Source organism: Rhipicephalus microplus, unplaced genomic scaffold (assembly GCF_043290135.1).
Source record: "Rhipicephalus microplus isolate Deutch F79 unplaced genomic scaffold, USDA_Rmic scaffold_14, whole genome shotgun sequence".
Lineage (NCBI taxonomy): Eukaryota > Metazoa > Arthropoda > Arachnida > Ixodida > Ixodidae > Rhipicephalus > Rhipicephalus microplus.
In genome coordinates this window covers 17,206,854-17,219,797 of record NW_027464587.1, presented here as the reverse complement: position 1 = coordinate 17,219,797, position 12,944 = coordinate 17,206,854, and positions in this window count along the sequence as shown.

The following is a 12,944-nucleotide window of genomic DNA, read 5'->3' as shown; positions in this document are numbered from 1 at the left end:
TTCTCCGCTGAAACTTATTCGTGATAGCTTTACCTGAATGCTTTGCACGCCAAAACACACCAATATAGCTGACTGAGACACACGAGCAAACATGTCTGAAGCGTGCATCCTCGGGCACCTCTGCAATGCGGCTTGGAACGGCGTCCATTTTGGAATCTCTGCTCTAGAAAAGGTCGATCGAAGCAAAAATAATTCGCGACATTGCGAATCGTGGGGAATCCAAACTCCAGACTATCGCGTTGAACCCGAGTCGACACTTTGTACGGCAACGACAGCAATGCAGGTGACAAGGCATGACTAAACGTGTCCGCCTAGCTGACGAAATGTTTGCAGAGCAACTGAGCCTGACGTCACTCTTTTATGTGGAGAAGCGGTCAGCTGTGGCGTGATCTGGAGGGGACCGCAATGTAGCGCCACTGCTGGTGCTCCCAGCGCTGAAAATGACGGGATTGCCGGCCGTTTTTGAATAATGCTAGATCTCCGTAATACAAACCAATAAAAGTGATAGTTATTCATTTCTCAGTTGCGTTTTAGGTCGCGAATCGCTGCTACGGGGTCTATAGCTACTCGTTGGCGCAAAAATCTTGGCATGAATAAATTTGATGTCAGTGCTCCTTTAAAAAATGAATGTTTGATTTATTTCTTCCCCCCAAAAATATAAGGCATATTGGATGGTGGTGCGAAAACGTACGCGTTGAATGCGCTTGGGAAACCGAAACCAAAATCACACGAAAACGGACTACTTGGCGTAATAACGCATGTGCAGAAGCTCCACTCATGTAGCTTTGGCTGTGCTGCCACAAAAAGTTGTCGCCAGGTGTAGCGTTTTCACTCGACCGTTGTGGGTGGTGGAGACAGTGAAGCAAAAGAGAAGTGTATTGCGAGCAGGCATAGGAGTCGCCAGCTGCTGTGGGTGAGGGAGAGAGTGACGTTAGCGCGCTGCGGTGACTTGACCTATTTGGCACCGCTCCAACACCTGTGGAGAGGGGGTTTGTGTGGACTCACGGGACAGCATTACACAGACTAGTCAAAGCTTCTACGCATCTAGAAAAATCACAGCATATCGAGGGATCCAGGAATATGAGTGGGGCGAAGCGTCCATCCGTTTCTCTGTCTGTCTGTCTGTCTGTCTGTCTGTCCGTCCGTCAGTCAGTTTGTCTTTCCGTCCGCTAATCTGTCTCTTTGTATATCCGTTCATGCACTCCTATCAAGAATATCAAGTTTCGAAGCTCGCTTGACCAAAGTAGAAGAAAAAGTAGAACCATCGTATCAGGTGACAACCGCGGCTGGCGATTTACGGTCAGCTATTTCCAAAATTCAGGTGACTCAAGAGTCAGCCCATGTTAAACTAGTCCACTGAGAAAATCAAAGCAGCGTTCTAACTTGATAGTATTTGGCATACCAAGCGTACCGAATGAGTCCGAGTCAATCTTGCGTGAAAAAGTAGTCAATGAAATTTTTGCAGAAAAGCTTGGCGTGAACTGCACTTCTGTTGGTCGCATTCATAGGCTTGGTAAACCTCGGGCGAACAGACCCATTATTTTGTACTTTCAAGACTACAGGGAAAAAGAAGCAGTGCAACGTAACGCACGAAAGCTGAGCGGTACGAACGTGTACTTACAGAATGATTACTGCGCGGACACACTTCATAAACGTATTGATTGATATGTGGGGTTTAACGTCCCAAAACTTCATAAACGTAAGCTGCTTCGGGCTAGTGCTAAAAATGATAAAGGTGAAGGCAAAAGAATAACCTTGGTAAATGATAAACTGCGCATCGATGATCAGTTGTACGCATGGGACGATGCTACTATGACACGCAAAGCAATACCAAACAAAAACGCCCCATTGTCCCAGAGCTAACAATTGAAGCCACAACAGCTCCGCCTCATTTCGCTAAATGCTATAAGTGTTGTGAATAAAACGGACGCACTTGAATCCCTGTTACACTTATACGACCCGCATATCTGCGTGGTCACTGAAACTTGGCTTCATGGCACTATACGCGATGATGATATTGCACCACCATGGTGCTGCTTGTATCGGCGAGACAGGAGTTCTCGAGGAGAAGGCGTGGCTGTTATTGCAAACCATTCTGTCGATATTACTGTTGGAGATCAAATTTCTGACCACGAAAGTTTGCTGCTAAACGTGTGTTTTTGTGGAATTCATTTTTTCCTTTGTGCGGTATACCACCCAACCGACTGAAATGATGTGTACTTGATCAAACTGCACGAACACTTAGTTAGCCTACGTGATAGAACTGTGATTTCGACAGGTGATTTTAACTTTTCTGAAATAACTGGGAACAACTAAAATGTAGATGTTCCACAACAATTGATGTTGTGTTGGATTTGATGTTTTGTTTAAACTTTGAGCAGATAGTTCGTCAGTGCACACGTGGTAAATCCATCCTAGATCTATTATTCATAACAGAGATATTTAACGGTGCTTCAACATCAGTTGAGCGAGGAATTTCATATCATTTTCTAATCTATTTTTGTTGGCAGTTAACAAGTAATGGGCCGAAGCTAGCGAAAAAGTCTTCATTTGTTCGGAACTTTCAAAACGCCGATGACGTTTCAGTGATTGATTACCTAGACATAAATCTTGACTTTGCAGTTGACAAGATCGAGACTTCATGGAAGAGGTTCTGGGATGCGATAATTTTTTGCGTTAAAAAATTTACGCCAACCAAAGTCCTTAAGAAGAGACGTGTAAACCCTTGGATAACAGGGGATATTATTCATACAAAACGTAAAACTAAACAGCTCCCAAAGCGAAAAAAAAGTGTCATGCTCTATTTATCTTGAACTGAAACAAAACCTAATAATAAAATTAAGAGATTCCCGAAACGCTTACTTTAATAATTGTCTTTCTCAGTTTATTGAATGCGACAGCTAAATGTTCTCGTGATTTTTAAAGGAAGGCAGACAGGATGTTTCTCAAATAAAGATTGGTGACATTATAGCTACTGATTCTCGACAGATATCGGAGCATTCTAATCATTACTTCCACAGCGTTTTTTCGAGAGGCGATAGCTATGCACCTCAGAGCAGTGATTCATGTTTAGCTGACAATTTAGCAGTGTCGCATGAATGATTGATTGATATGTGGGGTTTAACGTCCCAAACCCGCCATATGAGTATGAGAGACGCCGTAGTGGAGGGCTCCGGGAATTTCGACCACCTGGGGTTCTTTAACGTGCACCCAAATCTGTGCACACGGGCCTACAACATTTCCGCCTCCATCGAAAATGCAGCCGCCGCAGCCGGGATTCGATCCCGCGACCTGCGGTACAGCAGCCGTGTACCTTAGCCACTAGACCACCGCGGCGGGGCAGTGTCGCATGAAGTTGTCGTGTCTATGCTGCTTAATGTTAATCCAAAAAAGCCGTCAGAGCCGGATGGTATCCCTAATGCTTTCCTACATCGGTACGCAGAGCGGGTGTCGCATTTTCTCACAGATTTCTTTAGTTTATCAATAGCCAAAGGCGAAATTCCGGACGACTGGCGTTTAGCGTGCATCAGTTCCATTCACAAAAAAGGCGATCATTTGTCTGTGAATAAATATCGGCCCATATCTATTACAAGCACATGTTGTAAGTTGTTGGCGCACGTCATTTCAAAGTACCTTATCGATTTTCTTGAAAAACGCAGTGCACTATCACCCTATCAACATGGTTTTAGAAAGAATATGTCTACAGTTACACAGCTTGTAACAACAGTGCACGATTTTTCGCATATCCTTGATATGACTGGACAGGTAGAGGCCTTGTTTTTAGATTTTTCGAAGGCATTTGATAAAGTGCCTCATGGGAAGTTATTACAGTAGCTGGAATATTTGGCTGTTCCATCAAATGTTGTTAAATGAATTGACGCCTACCTTCGAGACAGGTGGCAGTACGTACAAGTTTCGGATCACTCCTCAGAACTGTTGTATGTGACTTCTGGAGTGCCTCAGGGAAGTGTTTGGGACCATTGTTGTTCCTAGTTTATATTAATGACTTGGCAGACTCAATGGTGTTCCCGTGACTGGGTTTGCGCGGCGCTGCGTCGTTTCCGGCGCCTTTGGGACACATTGCATCTGTGACATCGACAGCACCGTATCAAGTTGGCCTGGTCCCTGCTACAGCCATATTGCTTCCCCGGTTTGACTCGCCGTCGCGTCACGTGGCCAATCTTGATAGAAGTTTCGGTAACCAAGCAACCCCAGCGACCTACGAGGAACGGCATCAAATGGGGCAACGCCTACGCCCAGGCTTCAGTGGGCTCGGTGGCACCGCCAGGCGCACGATGCTAAATTTCGTGCTCTTCTATGCACAGGTTGTCGAAAGTGAAAAAAATCACTTCACGAAGTGTTTCAGAACTAGCTGTGCATGCCTTGTGGTGCTGCCGAGCCCCGGCTGTTCGTGGTCATGTTGTATGGATGCGTCTCGTATTGTTAAGTTACTGCTAATTCTGAGCGGTGACGTAGAGGAAAACCCAGGCCCTAACCCCGACGTAGAGGCTGGTCCCGATTCTCAAGTTCTACATAAGATTTTAGATGCCGTCAAAGAAAAATAAGGCTTCCCAAACTGAACTTCAGACCGGAATGCAGGGCGTTCAAAAGCGCTCGTCTCTCATTGAGAATACACTGGCACCGCTCAACAACTGCAAGGAAAAAGTTGAAAAGTGTGAAGCAACTGTTAATGCGGTTCAAAAGCAATTCGCACAATTATGCAGTAAAATGGACGACTTAGAAAACAGAAGCCACCGTAACACTATCGTGATATACGGCATACCTAAAAATGACGATGAAGGCCCCGAATCTTAGAGGAAATATGTCGAAAACGAAATGTTCAGCCATCTACTGAAAGTTGAAGTAAAGACTGTGGAGCGCGTTCATCGTGTTGGCAAAAAAATAACTGATCGGAATCGTCCCGTCATACTGCGGTTTTATGACTTTGCTGAAAAGATGGCAATACTGCGAAACTGTTCAAAGTTGAAAGGTACGAACATATCGGTTTCCGAGGATTTTTCACTTGCAGTCCGTGAAACACGCAGGAAATTATGGAAGTCCTCAAAATCTAACCGAGACAGCGGCGATAAGGTTGTGCTTCTTTTCGATAAGCTGAAAATAAATGACACGCTCTACGTTTGGGATAGGCACGCGGGAAAGAGGATGCCTTTGCAGCCGGCGCGTTCCCAAACTGCTGGCCGCGAAGGCAGTAGTTCAAGTACATGAAGCCAAGAAAACACGCCGTCGTTTTCTTCGTTGTGTTTCAATGCCAGAAGTATAGTGAACAAATGAACAAAACGGTCAAACTAGAGGAGATCTTGCTGGCTTTTGCACCTGATGTTTTGGTGATTACCGGGACGTGGCTTCATCCCAGTATTCATGATTCAGAAATAATTTCAGAAGGCTATAGCCTACTTCGCAAGGACCGTGACAGCCGTGGAGGTGGAGTGGCTATCGCTATAAAAGATAGTTTAGCGTTCCAAGAAGAACATGGTATACCGAACCAGGAGAGTCTGTGGGGCACTGTAACATTTCAAACCACACCTCCACTAATAGGTGGAATATACAGACGACCTGTGGCACCTGAATCTTATCTTACAGAACTGCACAACTATCTCCTCGCGAAAATGCACGATCGGGCGAAGCTAGTACTTGTTGGCGACTTCAACTTGGCAGGAATAAACTGGGAAAATCTAACCGCCAGCAACAGAGAGGCAAATAGCTGCGAGCAACTTCTGGATACTATGCTAAGTTTTTCATTATCTCAATGCGTAACGCAAGCGACACGCATTGAAGGGCTCGCTTCCAACATCTTAGATCTTGCTTTAATTTCTAGCTCAATAAATGCTCAAGTTATGGTGCAAGATGAAAATTCCGACCATAAAATGGTTTTAATTGAATTCCCCAATCTTAGCCCGGCAAATAGTGAAAATGAAAACTCATATATATTTATTAAAGATTATTCCAGAGCTGCCGATGAAAGTATTATTGATTACCTAAAAATGCAGTTAGACGATTTTGACGCTAGAACTTTTGGTGATGTTGACAACTTGTGGTTAAAATTTAAGGCAGCAATTTTTCACTTTGATGAAACCTACATTCCTACGAAACGTAAGAGGACAAAACGAAGGACTCCTTGGATAACGCGAGAAATAATTCATATTAAACGGAAGCTGAAAAGAATGCGGTAGCGTAAATGCGATCCAGCTGTAATAAGTCAGTGCTACCAAGAGTCCAAGGGCCGCTTTTTAAACGTGACTCGGCCATGCCGGAAATCGAGATAAGCGAACGAGGTATCTTGAACCTGCTTTTACAACTTGATGTTAAGAAATCACCGGGGCCAGATAAAATCCCAAATGCGTTTCTTAGGCGTTATGCAGAACAGCTTGCTTCTTTTTTGTTTAAAATATTTATGCTTTCACTGAAAACTGGCGCACTTCTGAGAGACTGGCTACGCGCAAGAATGATTCCGATCCATAAAAGTGGTAACAGATTTTTGGTGGACACGTATCGACCCATATCGCTGACGACCTACTGTTGTAAATTAATGGAGCACATCCTCAGCAAAGCCATTGTAAATTACTTAGAATCTAACAATATGCTGTACCCGAAGCAACAGGAATTCCGCCGGGGTCTCTCCGTGGTAACGCAACTTGCAGAAATAGCACACGACTTTGCTGGCATAATTGGCTCCGAACTTCAGGCTGATGCAATATTCATAGACTTTGCGAAAGCCTTCGACCGTGTGCCTCATTCCAAATTAATAGCCAAGCTTGAATCTCTTGGGATTAATAGCAAAGTAATTGGGTGGATTTCGGCCTACTTAACTAATCGCTCCCATTATGCAACTTTAAACAACGTAGACTCTGACTGCCTCAGTGTTTTTTCCGGTGTACCCCAAGGGTCAGTTTCGGGGCCAACATTATTTCTTGTTTACGTTAATGACATCTCTTCTTGTGCGGAACCAGGTGTAACATTGTGACTTTTCGCAGATGACTGTGTCGTTTACACTACAATACGCGGTATTGATGACCAATTAAAACTCAATTCTTCTTTACAAAACATTTCCTAATGATGTGAGATGTGGGGAATGGAAATGAATGTGTCTAAAACCTTGTTCATAAGTCTAACCAAGAAAAAACTGCCTTTGTCATTTGTGTACAATCTTAATCGTTCCAATATTAGCATAGTTGACAAAGTAAAATATCTGGGCGTCACATTCTCGCAAAATTTAAAATGGGAACAGCACGTTACCAATACATGTGCCAAGGCATTTAAACAACTCGGATTTCTCCATAGAAAATTGAGCAAAGCACCTTCAGCAGTTAAACTAACTGCCTAAAAACCCTGGTCAGGTCCATTCTAGAATACGGAAGTATAGTGTGGTACCCTCATCAAAACTATCTTCGCGAAAAACTTGAAAAATTGCAGAACAGGGCCCTGAGGTTTATATACTCAAAATACTCCTGGCGTGACACTGCAACAGACATGCGTCATCAAGCGCGCTTAGCAACTCTGCCTAGCCAGCGTCATGTTGCTTCCGTGAAGTTTTTTCATCTCCTTTTTCACGGTCAGTTTAAAATCTGTTAAGACGACTATATTCATCCGCCTGGCCGCCGTTCTAGTTGGACGAACCATGATAAATGTATACGTCCCTTCAGTGCCCACAGCAATGTGTTTAAATATTCCTTTTTCCCTCGCGCTGTCCCCGCTTGGAACGCGCTACCAGGTGAAGCTGTGAATATTACAAATATTGATGAATGTTGTTGTTTTGTGGGGCAGTTAACAGAGCCAGTATAGTTACAGTTTGCTAATCTTGTTGTTGAGATAACGGAAAACGTGTTTTGCAGTGGTGCATTGTAACCTTTTGTACATATATATTGTTTTTCATGCGTAGTACGTGGTTTTTATTCTCTTTTTCTCGTCTTCTTGTGTATGGGAAAAGCACCAATGTAGTATTGTTGTACCCGCTATTGTAAGTGTTTCGCTGTTGTGCGTATTTTCCCTCAATATATTGTATTTCCTGAACTTTGTATCGAATTGGTTACCCGTGATGATGTATGCCCGCTTCCTGTATGGGTCTGCAGAAGACCTACAGTATTGTTAAATAAATAAATAAATGAAATTAATATTGGCGTTTGCATTTGACTGTTCGTGGATGACTGTGTTTTTTTTTAAGAAATTATTGCTCCAAATGATTATGTACTGCTACAACAAAACCTACTGGCTATTGGGGACTGGTGCATTCGATGGGACATAGAGTTGAACACAGAAAAAAGTGTACTTCTGCGTATTACAAGAAAGAAAATTCCTAGCACGTTCACTTACTCTATAAACCAGTGTGATATACAGGAAGTAGACAAATGTAGGTATCTGGGTGTAACTATCAATAACAAACTCACCTGGTCAACACATATATCAGCCACTTGTACCTCTGCACTGCAGAAGTTGTGGTTTCTGAAAAGGAAATTCAAAATCGCACCTCCTAGAGTTAAGCTTCTATCGTACAATACCTTCATCAGAACTAAATTAGAATATGCTTCAATTGTATAGTACCCCTACAACAAAAGGAATGTGAAATAACTAGAACGTGTCCAAAGAAAAGCAGTGCGCTTTATACTTAATAAGTATCGGATGACTGACTCGCCTGTCTTACTAATGAAGCAACATAACATCTCATCGTTAGAATCGCGTATAAAGGTCAGTAGGTTGATTTTTCTTCACAAGTGTCTCACCGGAAATACAAACGTAATTAATCCTGATTGTGTACGTCCCCACTCAACTAGAAAAACTAGATACACCCACAGTAGGTCACTTGCCCCAATATTCGCAAGAACAAAATTGTATCAATACAGCTTTTTTCCTAGAACTGTGTCCGAATGGAATGCCCTACCCTCTACTGTTGTTGATGCAAATGAATTTGTACGCGAACTGGAAAACTTGTATTGTGTGCCGTCATTGTAATCGATGTTTCTTTTGCGTTTCATTTTCCTTATTGCTCTTATTTTTGCTTGTTCGCTGTGTTTGCGATGTTTTTAAAACTATTTTCTAATCATTCAATAGCCCCTCCTGCATAGGCCACATGATGGTCTGCAGTATTGCTAATAAATAAAATAAAACTCAATCACACTAGACCACGCATCGGGCGGATGAACCGACGGACGCTGTAGCAAATAAAGGAGAAAGAAGGGGCGGCGGGCGCGTGCCGTGGGCGCTGGCTCGCTCAGTTGTTCCTTTGACATTCGATGTATCTAGGCGATCACGTCCGGGTCCCTTCCTTGGTTTCTCACAGTCGGTGCGCAAAATGTCTCAGAAATGTCCTGATGGGTAACCCATTTGGTACGTAAACTGTCCCGAAAATGTCCTAATGGGGCACTGGCTTGCTCAGCTGTTCTTTTGACCTTCGATGCAGCCAGACGATCGGGTCCGGGTCTCCTTCTTCGTTTCTCACACTTTGTTTTGGTGCCGAAACCCGGGATTTTTTCTTTTGTTTTCTAGCTACGTCGAAGGTCAAAGGAACAACTGAGCGCGCCAGCGCGCCTGGCTGTTGCTCCTGCCAACCGCCCCTTCTTCCTCCTTTATTTGCTACAGGCGCTTCACCGACTCATCATCATTTACTCTGTGGATATGCTGTAATTTTTTATATAACAGCGGTTTCTATCCTCGTTAATTGTCAAATATACAAAAACTACTATTGCCGTCTAGTGATATAATTTCCAAGGACATATACAGACAACGCGATCAAGTGAGCGAGCGATTCATAAACTAGAGGTCGCTACATACTACATGCAAACGGAGGAGGGAAGGACCTACACCCTAAAGAGCTTCGCCCTTAAAGACACAATGGCGCTCTGGGCCTTGTTATATCACTTCATGGAAAGAGCGAGTGAATTATTGGCCGGTGTCTTGCAACACTATGCGACACTTTCAGTGAAAACCCCAAGGGTTCAGTTGAACCCTCTAGAACTGTACAACGAGGAGGAATTTCGGATGAGGTATCGTATCACGAAGCAGTCTGTAGTGCACATACTGGAAGAGCTGCGCTTCAAACTGAGTAACGATAACAGAGGAGAGCCTCTCCCGCCAGGTCTAAAGCTGCCAATCACTCTTTGATTATACGCAGTCGGCGCAATACCATGTGTTGATGGGGACCTTGTGTACTTGTCACAGACACCAGCGAGCCCCGCCGCAGTGGTCTAGTGGCTAAGGTACTCGGCTGCTGACCCTCAGGTCGCGGGTTCGATTCCCGGCTGCGGCGGCTGCATTTCCGATGGAGGCGGAAATGTTGTAGGCCCGTGTGCTCAGATTTGGGTGCACGTTAAAGAACCCCAGGTGGTCGAAATTTCCGGAGCCCTCCACTACGGCGTCTCTCATAATCATATGGTGGTTTTGGGACGTTAAACCCCACAAATCAATCAATCAACAGACACCAGCGAGCTGAATATCCCATTCCAGCTTCTTCCAGATTGATTCAGGTGCACTTGACCACGTAGGAGGTTATCACCATGGCCTACGCGAGCACACGGGTGCAGCAAACCCTCCTCTACAAATGCGAAGCGCTCCTTAGCGAACTTCGGTGACTTTGACCGCCCACGTCGGGGCGCTTTCGTGATCATCCCCTTTACTTGTGGTAAACCAAAATTAGTGCTGAAAGGTAAGATGGTTTCACGAATATGACTGACTGATCATGAGCTAAATAATGCCACAATTCTTTTGCGTATGTAGCGAAACCCTTTACGCCAGACGAGGGGCGCGTACCCGCGGGTATGTGTCACGGGTGATTGATCTGCCCAGCCACATCGAGAGCAGGCATAGGTAATTCTAACGCGTGACCGTTAAACTAAATGTGACATCGGGAGCGTGTAACCGACGATTGCAAAGGGTGAATGTCAGAGCCCCAGCACGAATCGGATCCCAGCATTTTGCGTGGAAAAGTGATCTACCACAAAGCCACGCCGGGTCTCGGAATTGCATTTGAAACGGACACTTTTGTTCGTGAAACGTCGATGTATTTTGAGTGCTGGCTATGAAATTTTATAACATCACGTATAGACTCATCTGATACAGCCATCACGTCGGGCTAACCACTGTAGTTAGACGCCATCCGCTGAAGTCTATTTATGTAGCAGGTCCTCATCCTCATTCTTCAGACCCTTCACCCTCGCGAGCACCAGCGCTCCATGTCTGCTTATACATCTTCTGCTGCTGCTAATGTACATGCTGCTATTGGTATCCGTTACGTATCTACGAACTGATTATATAAAACACGTACTGATGTTTAACGTATATTTGAGCGTGCATTTGTACATATCTTTAGCACCATTACGTAACGCTTCATTTAATAAAAAAAGTTACAACACAGTCACCTTCTCTTCGCATAACATCGATTCCGAAGGTACGTGGGACCTCATAAAGTTTTGTTCCTATGAGTGTAAATGTTTAGGGGGGTTCTCTGCATGGTACCCATCGCACATACCACAAAACGGTTGTGCTGGTTCATTTCGTGAAAGGGTTCAGAATTCCTTGTAGGAATGCTTCCTTTAAGGTCGAAGCCCCTATGACGTGGCTTGTGCGTTCCTTTGTAGGAATGCGTAACCTTTGGCACATACCCGCCCTCTGGCACATATCCGCATGTCCACATCTTACGAAATACATAGCACGGCGTCATTATCACGCATCACGCTCACGGTGTTAACACAGCGCTGACAGCAAATATGTGGTACATACTCTCGTTTAGTCCTCGGATTGTCCGCTGGATGGCGGTGCTTGTATATGATGAATAAATGGTAAAAAGAAGCGAGATGGTGGTGCTTGAAGAGTTCATTAGATGGATGGACGGACGCATGGGCGGACAGACAGACAAGAAGACGGACAGATGGACAGACACACCGATGGACGAACGGGTGCACGTACGGATGGACTGACTCACAAGCGGACGGACGCCCGGATGGGTGCACGGACGGATGGAAGCCCGGACGGATTGATGGACGCTTCGACCCGCTCATGATTCCGAGCACATGCAGTGATTTTTTTCATTGTGATAGCAATTATATGGACACTTTTGGCTGAATTTTGCCACCGGCGTTGGCGTCGATGTCATGCACCGTATATGTATACGGGTCTATTTATATGAAAACGCAAGAAAGAAAAAAATCCAGAAAAAAATTGGCCCCGTATTTGCATGTAATCTGCAAATGTCGTCGAAAGACGATAGTCTTGCGTGCGGAGAGACTGAACAAAACATTTATTTGATGTTCTGCGCAAGAAAATCGGTAAATGGTATTCCGGAGGCGCTGACGTTAGAGTGCCTTGAGCGTGAAGCAGAGGCGAGCGAGTGCATCAAGTGACGTCACACGTAAGACATTAGAGCCATCTGGCAGTTCTTTTTGAAAAACAAAGCGCGTGGCCCTGAGACGGGCATGCGCGCCCGTCTCAGAGGTGATAAGGTGTAGGACGCAAGGCGACGGGCAGGTGCCACCACCGTCTCGTCTTAGCAAAGCGTTGGAAACACTCCCCGTTCTGTGCAAGCGTTGCATGGTCATTGCAGCGTGATAAGTGACACGGTCCTTAAAATTACCTATGTATGTCTTTTCTAGTAAAAGACGTACATGCAGAATATATATGTGTTGTTATAGTGTCTCAGATATGCGAGATAATAGCTTTTTAATTGACCATCGCAAACGTATGAACGCTGATCCTTGAGCAACATTGGTGGGCGCTGCGGATGGGGTCGGCCGTTCGGGGTATCTGCTGGTGCTGTTTAGAATACCCGGTTCGCGGTAACGGTAGACAAACAGACAAATGTACAGACAGAAAGACAGACAGACAGACAGACAAACAGACAGACAGACAGACCAAAGTTTCTGCGTGGAAGGTCCCAATAAAGGCTATAGTCTTTAAAAAACACTGCGGCACGCAGAATCGAATGTGGGACCTCTGCACTC